This window comes from Saccostrea cucullata, unplaced genomic scaffold (assembly GCF_032062105.1).
Source record: "Saccostrea cucullata isolate Sc308-1 unplaced genomic scaffold, CSIRO_AGI_Scuc_v1 ctg147, whole genome shotgun sequence".
Taxonomy (NCBI): domain Eukaryota; kingdom Metazoa; phylum Mollusca; class Bivalvia; order Ostreida; family Ostreidae; genus Saccostrea; species Saccostrea cuccullata.
This window is the reverse complement of record NW_026927607.1, coordinates 173,960-187,131: the sequence shown is the minus strand read 5'-3', so window position 1 is coordinate 187,131 and position 13,172 is coordinate 173,960. Positions and strand designations below refer to the sequence as shown.

Sequence of the window (13,172 nt, the reverse complement as noted above, 5' to 3'; positions counted from 1 at the left end):
AATCTACAAGAGAACCTACGTATGCATTGTGTTTCGATAACAGAACGTTCCTGAATCAAACAACATGTACTCTGTTCGTATATTTGTGTTTATCCTGATTTTTTTCTGTCTGTCACATCATGTTATGTCTTCGGATAATGAATTGAAACAGCTTAAACTCATAGTCACTCAGATGCAGGAAAATCAAAAACTTCTTGAAGCTAAAATTGGAGACTAGAAGAAACGAATTAATTTTCTGGAAGACTGTATAGAGAAATGTCAATGTCAAAGAGACAACTCAGCAGATGAATACTTTGACGGTTTCAGGACTTTAAACAACGACCTGTCAAAAAACATTCAAAACAGCAGCACTCCACATGAATTAACTGAGATGAAAAGTCACAAGCAGTAAAATCTGCATCTAAAAGATTTTGGAGAAGATTGTCTGGTGAGAACATGTATTTATTAAGTGATTTTGGTTTTGAAATCGGCGAATGAAGCCAGACGCTCTTTCAAACCTCAGAGGTATCCCCATCTATCAATCTGTACTGTGACTATCAGAATGTCGGTGTCTAACAGTCTGATTTTAATCAGATTACCCCATCGATGAGGTCAAAAAGTAAAATGATAACAACTGTGAAACAAAACATACAACATTTTATTTTGACAACAAGAGAATTCAAATTAGTCTAATTCTACATAGCTACATTTATAAAGTAAAGTATTTATTTATTTTTATTTTCTCCTTCAGGGTCAGATGGTAATATTGCATTTTTCGCCAAGCTGACTCATACTGAAACCGCACCAAGCACTCTTCACATATTCGTGTTCGATTCGGCACCAACGAATATCGGTAATCATTACACACGCATTCTCAATTTATAGTGCCAAATCGACTTTGGGAAAAGTCCAAAAATTTTGTGAACTGAAACTAACAATTTTATATGTCATTTGAAACACGAAGGTGTATAGTTATTAAAAATCACAATTTGATTTACATACTTCATGCTGTGTTTTGTTGACCTCCTTCGAAATGAATGCGGTTGGAGGGCTAATTTACACCAAGATATTTGCGTTATGTTGAAAATCCATATGTGGAAACGAAAGAATTTTTTTGAAAAATACAAAATTAAGATAATACACATCAATTTTGTTAACTATAAACATTTATGAAACCGTTTAAGCACATTTGTAAAAGGGTGTGAAATCTTTGATTCAATTATTAGTAAAAACAAAACAGGCATAATTTTCGTTTAAATGAAATTATTTTCTTTTTATTTTAAAAAGTTTTTATCAAATCTGACGATAAGCTAAATGATGACAATATTCCCTAAAATGCTTCATTATTTGATTCTTTATTAATCTGTTCAGAGAAACGCACATTATTTAAAATATCAGAAGGTAAAATATTTCGCCATTACCTGATTACGAAGTGTTTGTTAAATATCACGTAAATATCGCACAAAGATATCATACAAAAATAAAAGTATATTCGGGCAAAAATGAATATATTATTTCAAATTATTGAATTTTATGAATTTCCTTATCTGTGTTCTTGACAAAGGGTTGCATTGAAAATTCAAGTTATGACTTATCTATAGAGGATTCATTTAATTTATGACACCCTCCCCCCTTCCACCATTTAATCTTTTGATTATTTTAAATGCTTAATTGCTTGTGAAAACTTTATCGTCAAATCTCAAAAATAAAACAAAGTTACCCCCACCCCCTTAAAAAGGTTTGTTAATAATTACAGTTGCATATTATATGTGCTCTGTAGAGCAATATACGTACATTCTATATTAATTTAACGTAAATTGAATTTTCAGTACCAACGCATAGGCGCATACGTTCTAAGTTCTATGTCTAAGCAACAATTTAAATGGGAAAATAAGGTGCACAATTTAATATATGTATTTCTTGCAAAGCACCAAAATGGAAATGGATTCAATTTCGACCAGTTTCTTGACACCCAACACCCACAGTCGTCTTTTTTCTTTAACGCGATGTGGACCCCCCCCCCCCCCCCTCTTACATGCAGCGCAGCGCCTATTTTCATTATATTTCCTACGAAAAATGATATTTTCTTCTTCGAAATGTTTAGCTTGGTATACAATTTAGGTGTACATAACGATTTTTTAAGTTGACGATACACTATCAGTTCAAACAAACAGCAAAATACAAACTTTAAGAAAGTTTTGTTTCACCTAGATTTACGTTCCGAATGATAACGTGCATTACACTTAAAACTATGCAATATTAACCAATTGCTCAAAATGGAAACATTCGATCATTAAACCACTATTCTACTTGTGAATAATATTATGTCAATTCAATTTTCAAATCACACGGATGCACAAGATATTGTGTAAAATATATTCACCTTTGCATGTGCACTTCCATTTGCACTTCTGCACTCTTGTTACAGAAAAAAATGTCATTTTAAGAAACAGTGTATTTCTTCATGTTTTTAGGTTTTAGATCATTAAGATTCACTCGCAAATATGTTCAAACAGCTTTAGAATTTAATTCTAATTTACTTTAAAACATGGTAACGTAAATATTGGTAACGTAAATATCGGTAACGTAAATATCTTTCTGAGATTTATCGTAACTTTTAATGCTGTTGTTTAATTATTCCACCTTTAATTAAAGGCATATTCTAGTGCTTGAGTGTATGGCAATTTGACCCATAGGAAACAGTGTATTTCTCTTACTTAATTTGTGAATAAATACTAACACGTAAATATCGATGAATTTTTTAACCATTGGACTCATAAGAAAAGGAGGGCTATATTTTATAAATACAGATAAACAGTGTTTTTTTACTATTCCATACAATAGAACAGGTGTTCATGATGTTAAAAAGTTACAACTTAATCTTATTGAGTCGGTTCAGCAATCCTTCCAGTTCTTTTGAATTTCCAAATAGAAAAGTAATAATTTTGCGGTGACATCAAAATTTGATAAATATATTAAATTTTTTAAAAAATTGTGCCACGCATATGTGTGAAGGGTGTGATATTCAGAAAATATATCTCAAATGTAGGACAATCTTACTAAGAAAAAGATATGTAAGTGATTACAAACTTCTTTTTGGTTTAAAATAAAAAACTACACTTTGATCGGCGACAGTAACGTAAATATCGATTTCTGCTATAAAATGCGATTTTCGCCTAAGACAATCATTCAAGTTACAACAAACAATTGTTGTATTTTAATCAACAACCAACAATGGTTCATATGACTGGCAGAAAATAAAATTTATTAGAAATATTATATTACTTAAAACACGGTACATTATTTAAAGCGAATTGAGACTATAATTTGAGAATCAGTGTACAACAGGTACTCCGGTATGTTCACTGCTCCTCGCCATGGCACCTACGTCTTTAGCTGGACCGTGTTTTGTACTCCAGGTGCCCATATCAGCTCGCAGCTAATTAAGAATGTGGATTTTATTGACGCTGCACATTGTAATGGAGAAGGGGCAGATTTTATAAGGTCAACCACCGGTGTTTCTGTTTTTCAACTTAATCAAAATTATGTTGTCTTTATCCGTACTCATCCAAATGGCTTTCTTAGAGGTGACATCATCAGCAATGATTATCATACGACAACATTCAGTGGATGCCTTTTATAAAAAATATCATTCAAATCTGAATAATTTTTGGCAATATGAAACCTAACATTCTATGTTTCTTTTCAAGATATAGTTATCCTATGAGCTCCTCTGTAAATACTTATGACTGATAAATATTTAATAATTTAAAAGGATCGTTATTCATTTGCAAAAAGAACTTTTTCACATCATTAAATTATAAATGATACATATCCACGAAAAGGACTTTATTGAATGTACACCGATTTGACGCAAATGAACTCAAATCGAATTCACGGATTTACTGATATTTCGCTTAAATTCTGCATTGCTTCATTCCTAATCGTATTTCATTACCTCAGCCTGCCTTTGGAGATTATGAAGATCTTGAGGGAGTTAAAAAAAATTCATGTTCTTGAAGAAGAAGCCTATTTCCTGAGGCACTTTTCCCAAACTTTTTTTTTCAAGCATTTTAAAAAAGTTATAGGTTTGAGTAAATAGTCGGAAACATTCCTCGAAAGAAAAATTCATCAAGTTCTAAATCTTAGTAGTTATATGCAATTATTTTAAAATATTTTAATAGCTAAGAGTGTCCAAATGTAATGCACAAATACGAACATTTCCTCTTATTGAAAGTGTACAATTGCAACAATCGACAGCAGACACAAAGCATCTAAAACCAGTTTAGAGTCGCCTTGCACATTGGTTTCCAAGAGCTTTAGCTTGAGAGTCGCTCAGAAAGGAGTCTCGAGTCTAAATATCGCTGCCGGACGTGGACATCGGTTCTGGGATGAGACCAAAATTAATATACCAAGACCTTGTGTCAAAGTAGGTGTTGATACGAATATGATACCTGACTGCTTGTGTGTTGAGTTTAAGTTGCAATTCTTTATCCGCAAGTGAGCGATAAGCTTTCTAAGGAGCATTACACAAACGATAAAATACATCATAGGTAGAACCAGGTTTCATGAAGGAGCAAGCATGTAACCAGTCATGTGCTTGTAATCATTCGGCAAACTGAAAAATACGATATAGGAATCCATCATATGTATATACCAGTGGTTATTACAGTTGAGTGTAATTGTTGAAAAAATTTCGAATATTTAAACTTGAAACAAAATTCTAACGAATTTCTACCATAGAATGATGTTTCTTATAGATAAAAAGATCAGTAAACAGATATTAGGAAATTAATTACCCCAAACAAGGAAAGAAAATAGCACATATTGCAAAATAAAAAGACATTTCAGCCTTCTATAAAATGCAAATGTCTCTCTTTGATTTCCTTACTCACATGTTTTACTGGGTCTTAACCGGTTACCAGTATATAATGTCTAAATATATACCTTTACTGGTCTAGATCTTTTTACCACGAGAGAGAGAGAGGATGAAACATAATACACACTCTTCATAATATCCCTGCTCTTAAATAAGTTAAAGAAAAATTTATGGAAAAATTGTGGAATTTACAGAATTCCATAAACTTTGAAAGAGCACATCTCGACTCATTATAGAACTTCAAGCTGATAAGACTAGTTCTCTTGTACTGAAATATAATTATGTAACTAGCCTTTATGACAATGCTATATGGAATTATCATACAGTACAGTTATGTTGAATGTGCACTTTTTCGATTTTTTTCTCTGCTTTCTATCTAACGAGTCAGTCGCCCGCGTGGCGCAGTGGTTAGAGCGTCTGCTCTAGAGTTGCGAAGTAAGGAGTCAATCCTTACGTTGTGGGTTCAAATCCCACTGTGGGACGTGGAAACCGGTACTTCGGATGAAATCGTATAAACCGAGGTCCCATGTCGCAGAAGGTGCTGGCAAGAAAAAGATTCCACCCTGTTCAATGGCCCTAAGTGCCGAGTATGGGATAAAGTTTGCAGCTATCCACCGGCAAGTGGTGGCGTCTCCATATGAGAGAAAAATTCTCGAGAGGGACGTTAAACAATATACATTCAATCAATCAATCTCCCTGCCGAACAACACAATGGCTTTGGAGAAACGGTACGAACAACTAGAACTTATACTCTTCAAAATCCAGGCAACTCTAGATAGCCACATCTCATGGGACTACCATTAGAAATTAAACGTGAAGAAATCTCTGAGAGACGTAAGAATACTTCCACCAATTGACTTAAGGGCTTATTTAAATGTACCCAAAGTCGGAAAGGAAAATAATTTCTTATTTTTTTCTGGTTTGTGAACACAATCCATTTTAATAATAAAATTACATGTATATCAAAATAGGGGATAGGGATTCTTTAAAACTTTTATCAACTGTTTATTTAAGGAATGCAGCTTACCTTGCTTCATTTCTTATCATTTAATTTCAGTGAAGACAATAAGACATTTTTCCCATTCAAAATGGCTTCAAATTGAGCATATTTTAAAATTAACTTTAAGCGGAGTAATACGTTTTTTGACATAACTCATTGTGACGTGGGAAAGTTATGTCATACAATATGAAATATTGAATTGAATTATCCAATCAAATGACGTATTACAACTAAAATTAAATCATACTGGATTGTGACATTATATTATGCAAATTATGATTGTATATCTAAATTGTGTCAATTGTTAATTAGCGTATCAGTTACCGAAATTTAAATTTTAATTATTATAATATTGAAAGGTCTTTATATAATTCAAAGATTATAAAAGACTTGTATAGAATTGTTAAGATTACTTTTCAATCGTAAAATTAGCATATAACTACATTTACTTATTTTGTTAAACATATTTTTAAGTTACATTATCAAAAACGATCTCCTTATTTTTTAAATGTATTTATCTTTCTTTAATATTACATTAACATGTAACATCTACAATACATGCATGAGGAAAATAACTGAGAGACGTTAGAATGCGAAACCTTCCAGCCAGTGACTTAAGGGCTCATTGCCCAAAGTCGGAAAGGAAAATAGTTACTAGATTTGAGAAAAAAAATTATTTTAATAATAAACATAAATGTGTATAAAAATAGTGGATTGACATTAAATTATGCAAAATTCTGATTGTATAGACTTGAACAAAAAAATAAATTTTCTTATTTGTTAACCATATTTTTAATAACATTATTTAAAACAATCTAATTTTTTTTTATGTATTTATCTTTCTGTAATATATAACCATGGATAGCAAAATGTGAAGAAAATGAACAGTATTATTGCTCAAAAGTTCATTTGAACAATGCATTTAGGGAGCAGAGTATACATGAACCCCTAAATATGTCATAGATAGGACCAGGTGCCTTTGAAAGTAGACATCCCCTGTCGACCGGTGACACCTGCCGCATGCTCTTGTATCTGTCTGGCAAAAGAAAATAATCCATTGATAATTCAGTGTTAAATTAATGGCCTTAGAGTTTGCGAAATGTTTATTTTGAGATCAAAGGGATAATTTGAATAAACGTAGGATTGTTAAGTTGATAATTGATGAAACTTTGTTGAGATCTAAAATATAAAAATGAAGACCATAACTATTTATGTTTTGTTACAGTACTGCGCAATCTTAATCAGATACCATTTTACTAGATATTGAATATTAACCTCTTAGATAAGGACTTATGTGTATAAATCTGCAAGAAAACTTACGTGTATATTCTGTTTCGATAACAGAACGTTCCAGAAGCATTAATAACTGTTACACCATGTGCTCAGTTCGTATATATATTGTAATATTCATTACTTTATTAGATAAAGGGGGGTAGATTTTATTTGTAAAACTTCAAGTTCAAATCATTGTATTTCTTGGAATATTCCGTGAATCATGCCATGTTTGTTTTGTTTATAGATTTACCATTGTGTTGGTCCCACATGTTTTTCTGTTATATGCTTATGTATTTTGATTATTATTTACCTGACAAGGCTATGTTCTTAAATTGTTTAAGATTTTATTATCAATGAATATAAGAATCTACTTACAGGAGTTTCAGTGATGTTATTAAGTAATCCACACTGTATTTATTATGACATGACATCTACTGTCAGTGCATGTAGGCCGCCATTGTATGACATCATCAAATAGTTCACTTGGTGCAATAATTTGGATTTGTTATAATGTAAAGCTAGTACAAGTAGATTCCTATTAAATTACAGTTAAATTATAGTTTTTATAACATGAACTATTTAAAAGATACCTGTAGATTTGATCTCTCTATTTATGATTGTTGTCATTTAGCACTATTCATTTTGCTCAAGAATATTACCTAATCACTGATGTCTACTATAGTTACACCACAAGAGATAGTTCTTTGTTAAGAATTGTTTAATTCTTGATTTATTAAGTAAGTAATGCATTCATTTTATTGTGTATAGAGAATTTATAGTTAACAGGATAATTTGGTAATATATGATTGTTTTTAATTGTTAGAATTATAATAATTTATGCCTGTCAGGATTGTCAGGGAAATGAAGCATTTTGATTGGTTAGTTTCTAGATGCAAAAGCTATATAAGAGAGACAACTTCTCAGTTTTGTCAGATAGCTCCACTGAGCACTTGACTAATTGTTATCTTATTAGGTATGATGAATTCTGAAAACCAAGATCATAATTTTTATAAAGACAAGTTCTAATTATTATTCAGCATAAAGATTGTTTTCATAACTTGGCAACCCAAAATCCTGACATTTTATAAATTCCTGACACTCAGATTTCCTGACACTCAAATTTCCTGACACCCAGATTTCCTGACAATTATTCCTGACAAGTGAAATACTGACAATCTCTTATAATGTAAATTATTATTGCTCTCCACATTTTTTACTCCTGATACAGCTCTCTTTGTTATAAGAGTTATTCCCCTTTAAATCCCATTTTGGCTATAGATACCTAGAACTTTATACTGAGCTATCTCCCACCACTCATGAGACCCTAACAAAATGTTGTGTGTATGTTGATAAGGGGACCAACACAGTTTTGTGCATCAAATGTTGACTTGTTTATGTTTGCGATGAAAGTTAATAAACAGTTATAAAGAACATATGGAGTTCCTGTGTGAAACATCTACAGTGAAAATAAGGATATATTAAGGCCAGCCTGTTACAATATGTTCATCCTGAGTTTTTTCTGTCTTTCACATCGTGTTTTGTCTTCGGAAAACGAATTGGAACAGCTCAAACTCACAATCACTCAAATGCAGGAAAATCAAAAAATTCTTGAAGCTAAGATTGGAGACCAGGAGAAACGAATTAATTTTCTAGAAAACAGGGTAGAGAAATGTCAATGTCAAAGAGACCACTCGGCAGATGAATACTCTGACGGTTCCGGAAGTATAAACAACGACATATCAAAAGACAATCAAAAAAGCAGCAGCTCAGATGAATTAACTGTGCTGAAAGCTGTGTCACGATCAGTAAAATCTGCATCTAAAAGATTTTGGGGAAGATTATCAGGTGGGCACATATATATATTTATTAGTAACTTTTTTATTTAGTTACACAGTCAGTTAGGGACCTTATATGGAGTCAAACAGGGAGTGAAAAGCAAATCCAATGTGGCGAGACGAAGCCGAAAGAAACAATATAAAATATCATAACAAGTAACAAGAAATTTAATTACCTACGCAAACCGTTTCTTAGAAGTCAATAAAGCTGAACACGATTCGTAATAAGAATCTGTCCACCATATTTGTTAGATTTCTCGCTATATTTGCAGGCCCCTTGAAAAAGATCCGGTCACATAGTCACTGTTCAGTGTAATTAAGTGTCAGGGGTGTACATGGACGTTCGCTATACAGCACTCGATAGCGACAAAAATTAACTCTGTATACTTCTTCCAATGCAGGAAAGTAAGATACCAAAGACACTAACAAGATTTGCAGGTCAGTGCAGTATACAAACACAATTATGCCTAACTCCAATAAAATGTCAACAAAAGTAATGCAAGATAACCAGCACGAGCACGTGTCGCCATTCCACGCCTATACCCGTGATAAGCAGTCAGGTGTAACGAATGCAAAGAGTATACCCTGGTGCTGATGTATCGTAGATAATTATATCGAAAATGGCGTATGCCTATTTACGAGTCATGTTCAGCTTTGATGACGGGTACAGTAGCATAGTGGTAGAGCGTTCGCTTCGTGATCGGAAGGCCCGGGCGCGGCGCCGTGTCATACCTAAGAGGTACACATAAGTAGTGACTGTTCATTCGCCAAGTGCTCGGCATTAGAAGTGAAAGTCACGGACCTTTCGGATATGACCTTAAAAACGAAGGTCCCATGTCAAGGTAGGCATTAGCACGATAAAGAACCTTCACTGCTCAAAGGCCATGAGTTCCGAGTAGGTCTAATTTGACGCCCTTCACTAGCATACGGTGACGTCTCTATATGAGTAAAAAATTCTCGAATGGGACGTTGCACAATATACAATTAATCGATCAATCGAACGGAATCGCGTGCCCGGTTTTCATATAACTCTTTGACGGCGATATAATTTACGGTAAAATTCATAGCGTCATTAGTTTTATTTTTTTCCAATCAGTAATCTACAAATCTGTCTGAAGCGGGATAAATGTATTTTAAATATATCATGTGATTTTAGTTTTTTTTATCTGTCAATAAAATTGAGAGCTCATTAAAATTTAACTTCAGAGATATAATCTTTGACCAGCTCATAAAGTAGTGACAACAAAAGAGAAACAAAACATACAGCATTTTATTTCTTATTCTCTCTTCCAGGGACAGGTGATAATATTGCGTTTTTCGCCAGGCTGACTCATATGGAAACCGAACCTAGCACTAATCACATATTCGTGTTCGATGCGGCACCAACTACTATCGGATATCATTAAAACAGGTACTCTGGTATGTTCACTGCCCCACGTCACGGCACCTATGCCTTCACCTGGACCATGTTCTGTAGTAAAGATTCCCATATCAGCTCGCAACTCATTAAAAACGCTGAATATATTGATGCCACTCTTTGTAATTCAGAAGGGGCAACTTATATAAGGTCTACCACTGGGGTGTCTGTTTTAGTACTTAACCAAGGTGATGTGGTGTTTATCCGCACGCATCCAGATAGTGCCCACAGAGGTAATATCGAAAGCAGCTCCTATCACCTGTCAACATTCAGTGGATGGCTTCTATAAAAAAGATTGTTCATACCTGAATATTTTTTGCAATACAAATGTACTTAGTATTCTATGAAGTTCTTGTTTCTTTTTAAGATACAGCAGTTATGCAATGACTTCCTCTGTAAATACTTACGACAGATAAATATTTGATATTTGAAAAGTATTATTTTATTCTTATTTCGTTATTCATTTGCAAAAAGAACTTTTTTCACATCATTAAATCATTAATGATACATTTCAATGAAAAGGTCTTTATTGATTAACACCGACTTGATGCAAATGAACGCATAAATATATCCTATGCATTCACGGATATTCTCGGGGTTTTTTTACTGAGAGATATCGCTCAAATTTTGCATTTTCATTTTTTTTTTACAAAAAAGTAACTGATAGCATGTACTTACTAGTAATTATTAAACATATTTCACTAGATCAACCTTCCTATGGTGATTATGAAGATCTTTCTTAATTATCATTAATTTAATTCAAGATCTAAAATCACAAGTGTACTAGCGTTTATTGATTTTTAAAGTTAATGTCGAATTTCAAAGTCAACAATTGGAGTCATTTATTACAGAAACACTGTTTAAATGTATTCTTGTTCTGCTTTATGTGTTTTAAAATCAGAAAAACACTCCTTTAATTATTTTTTTTTAATCTAACAATAAAGAACCCGAGCCAAAAACACTTTCTACATTTCTACAATTCGAGTTCATTTGTAACCGGAATGCAATCAGGGATGTAAAACACAAAAAGGTATTTAAGAGCTGTAACCAACAGTATATTCTTTGCTTCAAACCTACAGTGTATGTGCTCTGTTCCTCAGCACTATCTGGGAAATTTTCCATCGTAATAACTTTTCTTCATATACCTTATTTCCTTTTTACCAGTCCATGGTCTTAGACAATTCCATATTTTTCTATGGTGAAGTAGTGGCAAGGACTGCTCCGTCATACTATAGTAACTTAACTAACTAAACAGAACTTCAAAATTTCGCATCACCTGTCGAACAATCATAAATGATTGTGCAACAGATTATAAACAAATACTTCCATAAAAAAAAGTTTAAAAGTTTTCTTCCTTCTTAAAGTGTTCCAGCAGATGATGACATTGCATACTTGGCAAACCGATAGATATAAGAACACAGCAGGAACATTAATAGGGTATACAGGATAGTGTTGAAGAAAATAGTTTGTCTATGAGTCAATTGATTGAGCTATATATTCCACATAACAAAAAAGAAATAGAAACATAAGAGTCCTTCGAGGTAACATAGAAACCCAAAGAGATTCTGTTACTACACCAAATGCAATTAATTTTGCCACAATAGTCTTCTGGAGAGGGGAATTCAAATTTGCTGAAATGAAGCGAAGAAAAGAAAAAGAAAAAGTAAAAATAAAGTGAAAAATTTGATAAAATATTCTATAAACCACTGGGTCAGATATAAAGGAATTTGCGTGATAATCAAAAAGTCTTGAAGATGACGATATTTTCCCCCTTATTTAAAGTGTACAATTTCGGTGCCTTGGAGAATTTTGTTTCTATTTATTATATTGTTTTGTATACAGTATTACTAAGTTGGCTACATTTCTTTTTTTCTTTTTATACTATCTTAGCATGCAAAAATGAAGTTTTTAAGAAACATATACTAGTTCAAAAGTTCATTGCAATAATACATATCGGTAGCAGACACACAGGGGCTTCTAAAAACATTATAGAGTCGCGTGGCACATTGGTTAGAGCTTCAGCTTTAGAGACTCGAAGAAAGGAGTTGATCCTTAAGTGTCGAGTTCAAATATAGCTGCGGAACTTCACACCGGTTCTGGGTTGAGACCGAATACATCAAGGCCTTGTGTCACAGTAGGTATATTGATACGAAAAAGATACCTTACTGCTCGAGTATTGAGTTCAAGTCTAAGTTGCAGTTCTCCATCAGCAAGTGAGCTATAAATTCTCAAACGAAAACAAACGAACGATCATAGGGAGGATCAGGTGCCATGAAGGAGCAAGCATCCAATTAAAAACATTCATGTGCTTGTAATCATTCGGCAAACTGAAAAACTTTAAACTTGAGACAAAATTCTGAAGAATTTCCTCCATAGCATGATAGTAATAACCAAAACAAGGAAAGAAAATTAAACATATTGCAAAATAAAAAGACATTTCATCTTTCTATAAAATGCATTTGTCTCTCTTTGATTTCCTAACTCATATGTTTCACTGGGTCTGAATGAATTTAGTAGTGTCTAAATGTATACCTTTAATAGTCTATTTCTTTTTACCATGATAAGAGAGAGAGAGAGAGAGAGAGAGAGTGAACAGATGAAACATAATACATACATGTACTAAAAATGAAGGGAAATATTATTGTGGAATTTACAGATTTTCCAAATACCATTAAACAACACATTTTGACTCACTGTAGAACTACAAGCTGATAAGACTAGTTCTCTTGTACAATGTGCTTATAAATGTATAATTATGTAACTGGCCTTTATAATAGTGAGATTAGG

General features: G+C 32.9%; 1 long non-coding RNA gene across 1 annotated transcript; it reads left to right on the top strand.

Annotated features, from left to right (window-relative positions):
• The first annotated feature begins 375 nt into the window (after positions 1–375).
• LOC134274956 (uncharacterized) lies at positions 376–3,436 on the top strand. Its single transcript, XR_009993741.1, has 3 exons — positions 376–427; positions 731–832; positions 3,312–3,436. It is a non-coding gene; the product is annotated as an uncharacterized LOC134274956 (long non-coding RNA).
• The last annotated feature ends 9,736 nt before the right edge of the window (positions 3,437–13,172 follow it).